Source organism: Mytilus galloprovincialis, chromosome 5 (genome assembly GCF_965363235.1).
Source record: "Mytilus galloprovincialis chromosome 5, xbMytGall1.hap1.1, whole genome shotgun sequence".
Classification (NCBI taxonomy): domain Eukaryota; kingdom Metazoa; phylum Mollusca; class Bivalvia; order Mytilida; family Mytilidae; genus Mytilus; species Mytilus galloprovincialis.
Window position 1 is genome coordinate 16,928,564 of NC_134842.1, and position 5,762 is coordinate 16,934,325.

General features: G+C 32.4%; 1 pseudogene; it reads right to left on the bottom strand.

Moving 5' to 3' along the window:
- Window positions 1-252: 252 nt before the first annotated feature.
- Window positions 253-4,189, bottom strand: LOC143077011 (uncharacterized; annotated as a pseudogene).
- Between the last annotated feature and the right edge of the window lie 1,573 nt (window positions 4,190-5,762).

The following is a 5,762-nucleotide window of genomic DNA, read 5'->3' on the forward strand; positions in this document are numbered from 1 at the left end:
TAAGACAATGTAAAACACTTCAAACAAGAAAACTAACGGCCTTATTTATGTAAAAAAATGAAAGAAAAAACAAATATGTAACACATAAACAAACGACAACCACTGAATTACAGGCTCCTGACTTGGGACAGGCACATACATAAATAATGTGGCGGTGTTAAACATGTTAGCGGGATCATGCCGATAATTGGATCCAGGCCGGGTAATTTATTTAAACGAATAATTAATATAAAAAAAATGAGAAAATTTTTGATTTTGCGATGTTTATTTTGCTAGGTACAAGATTAACTAATTGAGTTTCCATCCTGTAAATGTTGTACGTGTTCTGTTTTCGTTGCTTAGAAGACGACCTTGGTGTACATATATATTTCTCAAACGAGCAGCGCCACCTTCTGTTATGTATTTAATAACAAATCCAGTAGAACATTGGTCATCAGAGCGTGTTTCTGTGTCTGCATGTACTTTCCCACAACTTTTTTCATCAATAACCAACTCTACTCCGAATTCTCCATAACCATCATCCTTTGTAAAGCTGTCTACACAGATTGTCCAGGTGAATGCATACATTCCGCTAGATGATGATTTGAAGATACCCGTATTCGTGTTGTAGATACCATCAGTGTTGGTTTCTGTCATGTCAAAGATCAGCGTTTTACCCAGTGATAAAGATTTACTGTGGCCATCCACAAAACCTTGAGACATGTATGCCGAAAATCCTATGAACGCTCTCTTATTTCTACACTCCAAATATAAAACAAATAGAGAGTTATAATTTTATTTCATTTATGAACATAAATTATTTTAGATGGTGTAAAACAAAATAACTGCAATTTACATGATTTTATTTTATGTCTTGGTCAGTTCTTAAAACAAGGCCTATACGTATACGGTTCTCTGTTTAACGCTTGATAGACAAATTTTAAGACGATGAAGTAAACTTTCCAGATCATAAAGCATGTAGGTTGCATTTCTGTAAATATTGACAATGCAATTTCCCATAGGAACTCCTTTTACGGCTAAAACTGTACCACTTTTACTATGAAGTTTTGAAAAAAATCTTATCCTAGAATTGAAAGTTCATTTGCACCACAATTTTTTTCAAAGGTCAAAATATAGGGCTGTGCGGCATATTTTCAACGTTTATATGCCCCGAACTTCTCAGAGTTGAAACTTACACTTATTTTCTTAACTACCCCTACCTCGAATGAAAGGTTACCACAGATTTCAATGTAAACAATAAGCACGTGTTTATTTACTGGTAACATTCCCCAGTTCTGTCTCTGCGATATGGAACACAGAGAGCATAACTGGGAACCAGTATGTAAACAAAATTAATTTTCTATGAATATTCTATTTCTCCCCAAAAGAGGCGTGTTGTCAGAAACAGCTGTATTTACAAAGTGCAACCTGTAGAAATACTTGCCGAATCGATTTTTCTGCCGAATCTACCAGGATGCATTTTTTATCAGTAGTTTATTTCTGTTGTGAAAGGGTGCGATAAGAACCTTTTTTGGCCTTACATATAACTGTCTTATTGTTTAGGACGAATTATCCGCGATTTCTGTGTGTTTTCTTAACTATGGTTTAATAAAACTTATAAGAATGGAAGATCAATGGCGATCCTTACACGTAACTATATATCTTCATCTTTAGGGACATGTTAAGTTACGTGTTTCAAATTCTCATATATATTCAATATTCAATTGTACTCCTTTCTATTCAGTCTTCAGTTTTTTTTTCAGTAATATGTTTTTAATGAAGCATTTGTCTTCATTTCTGTTTTTGTCTTTTTTACCTTCCGTGTTCGAAATATTCTTTGAAATAAATTTGTATTCCTTGTTCTTACTTTCTTTATCAGTTTTGGTAAGCCTTTCTAGAAACACATTTTGTACCTGGACCTATTCGTTTCTCAATTTTCTCTCACTTGATTTTAACTGTGTAACTTTCCTTGTACATTCCTCACTATCAACATACACCACCATAATAAGATATACGACAACAAGATACAACATGGTTACAAGTATCACACTTGACTCAGTCAGAAGAAGATGGGATATTTTTCATGTTCACATCTGTGCATTATATAGACTTGTCATTTGATCTGTTTATAATATGACAGATATCGTATTGTAATCACGCTAAATATATAACAAAATATGTTTTATTGATATTTCCGGGAATAACTTTCAAAATGGAGATGCATGAAAAATTTTTCACTTATGTTTCAGTATAATACCAAAAGAGGTTTGTATTAGTAGTACAAGAATATGAAACAAGAGGACTAAACAAGAAGGTTTTTTTTTACACTTTTCTGTCCAAAAATTAGTGTTATTTTCCAATATATCAAGGAACATAATTTAAACGACAAAAGTAAAAATAGTCAATAACGAATTTTCAAAAAAAAAAAAAAAAAAAAATAGACAAACAATTAAAATCTGTATAAATAAAGATATGCAAGTGTAGGCTATATTATACTTGATGAATCAGTACATATTATCTGTGATTAAACAATAATTTTGGTTAGAATTATTCTGCTAACAAGAATGAAGTCAAATTTCAAAACTTTTAACCTGAGCAAATCAGTTAATAAAAAAGTTTGTGTCTATTTCCCATCATCTTATAAAAGTTCGGCAGTTATTTTAATCGTAATAGTGAATCTGACCATATATCTTCAAGTATCGTATAGTTTTAGATATGGTCTCTTGTAGAGAGTTTTACGTGCCATATTCTTACATTCATAAATCATTCAGTCGATGGTTATTTTAGTGTTTGGATACTTGCGTACGCGTCTGGCGTACTAAATTATAATCCTGGTATCTTTGATAACTAATTAGAGCTGATCTGTAACAATAACATCTCCATGCCTTATATATCATGTACTGTAGTACGACGCTAGATTAAAACTGACGAGGAAAGGTAACACACAGCCACCGAAAGCTTTATCATTGTGAAGCCCAGGTGGTCGTGTGGTCTAGCGAGACGGCTACAGTGCAGGCAATTTGGTGTAACGATATCCCAGTAGCATGGGTTCGAATTCCAGCGAGGGAAGAACAAAAAATTTGCGAAAGCAAATTTACAGATCTAACATTTTTGGGTTGATGTTTAGACGAGTTATATATATATATATATATATATGTGTATTCAAATCTTACAAGAAAAGTAGTCAGTTTTTTAACATTTCACATCATAGTCGCGCAAAAATAACCCAATATTTTTATACACTCGTAACAATCAGCTGCGTCAAGAGCTCATGCATTTGTGATAGAAATTGTTGGTTGAACGAACTGTGATATTTACAGGGCATTTGATTAGGAACAAATAAAATAGACTTGGATAACAACATTGGTTTGAAACATATTTATGAGTATACCCCTAGGCGTATAAAAGTTCCATTCTCTGGAATGATAAAACAGATTGTTTTCAAAATTAAAAGTTAGTCTACATTCACCGATCCCGATGACAATTTCAAGTTTTTTGTACTTTGATCGAAGCAAACTAAAGTAGGCGTATGCCGATAAGTAATGCCTTGTATCTATCGGACGGTTCCGGAATTCTGTAATGACATATCCCTTTTTAAGAAAAAGCGTGTTATGTTCAAATATTCTAACGTAGCATCTGTTCTTCAACACCATCTTGTTTTTTTGTCAAGTTGATACTGAATATTTATCAACAAGCTCTTTTAAAATATCTTCCGATGAACCTTCTTTTAAAAAAGGATGAGACCCTGGGTAATCAACTATTTGCTCAGACATTGATGACACTGATGACGTGAGTAGTTGCTGCAAGCTCTTGAGTACCACATTAGGTTGGAAATGTTTATCCCACATACAGGAAAGGTTTGAATATTATTACTAAGGTAGGGGAAATTGATAATTTCTAAATTACGATAGTCTTGTCTGTCATAGATTATGATACTGGGCTGACTGCTTCGTCAAATTCGATGTATAAGTTTTAAAATATGACAGACGAAGCCGTGTCTCTTATTTCTTTAATTTCAAGTTCTGGAGGATGTATTAATGGGACCCAATCAGAAAAGTGTGGATTGTTAATGGAAAGAACATCATCAATATGTCTGAATGTGAATTGAAATTATCTCACTTCTATGATCTTTTTGTTTTGACAAGTGTCTGAAGGAACTCAAAATACAGATCACATATTCCTCTGTGAAGTATGTTCCTCTGTGAAGCATATTTTACCTTTTTGTGCACTATTTACAAAATATGCTTTATGGTATCATAAAGTAATAAGTTTATAGCGTTCGCTACCATTTTTATGTTGATAAGCTTTATCGATTATTTTCCAATTTCACATTGGGAATGGTGTCAATGGTGGTACACAGGGGTGAGAAATAAACAGCTTTGATAGAATTAATTTCAGAAAAAGATCGATATTTTTAATTATCTAGAAGTTCTTACAACAAAATTTGAATCCACAAATGGTTAACACCACTAAGCAAGTAAACAGTTTTACAGTATTTTTTTAGGACCCTATTTCACTGCGTTCATAACTTTGTTAATCTAATGGACAATTCCCTTGTCGAATATACAGATGAGCCAACAATGTTCGGTTGTTTGTCTGAATTTTGTGAAGCTTAGGTATTAAATAATAACAAGGTAAATCCTCCATTGATTAATTAGTAAAAAGCAAATTTGAGTTATCAAACGATGTGTTGACACACGAATTATCGAACGGCTGATAACAGGACTTTGGTATACCATAATACGTAATCTTTTATGGCGTATTAACACTCAATCAATTCACTCGAAAAAGTTAATCTCAATCAACTATTCAATATTTTATTTTACATTATAACATACCGTGCAATAATGGAAGAACAGAGGGTGTGACCTAATTCATTGTCTTAAATATTTAATACAGTAAGGAAAAAGATCTCATGTTAATCTGTAATATGAATCCGATACAGCAATTCCAAATGATATCAGACTTTTTTGTTAAGTTAAACTGGACATGGGCCATGGAGATTTCCTACTACATATTCCTTTACAATGATAAGAAAGGGAAACGTCATCAGGAAATTGTGTTGTTGACCAGGCTTTAATAAGATACTAGTGTGAATACTACCTTGTATTGGATCTATGTTATCAAAGTTTTTAAAGGGAAACGAAAGATAATGTTTTTCGGAAAACACATTTCGCAGCTGATATAATTCTGATATAAAATAGAGGAGATGAGGTATGATTGCCAAAGAGAGTTTCAATACTACCTGGTATGTATTGTATATTATTATAGTTTTTAAATTGGAAAGAAAGACTATTGTTTTCTTCAGAAAAAACATCTTGCACCAATTATATTCCTCAACAGGTTAACCCGATGGAAGGTAAGCATACACATTCAGTATATAAAAGTAAAATTTTATTGATGTAAAAAACATACAAACCAAAAGGGGTGTTGATATTTGAACAGTCCATTTTGTGAGCAGGTCTTTTAATGTCAACAATAACTCAATCATTGAACTTTTACTGGCTAACAGACCGTCCAAAACAAAACAAAAAGTACACAACAAACAACGTTCAGAGACCTAATTCCACTGAATTGAACAAGTTTAAATGTATTCAACTATAGTATTCATGCAAATAACTGCTACATAATTGCATTGGAAACGGACCGATTAAATGACAGTACTTATAGAGTTAAATTATTTATTTTTATATTTTTTTCGAGCATTAAAATTACACAATAGGATATAAGTAGTAAGTATTATCTGTTTTTAACAAAAAAAAACCTATGCCTGAAAACTTCAA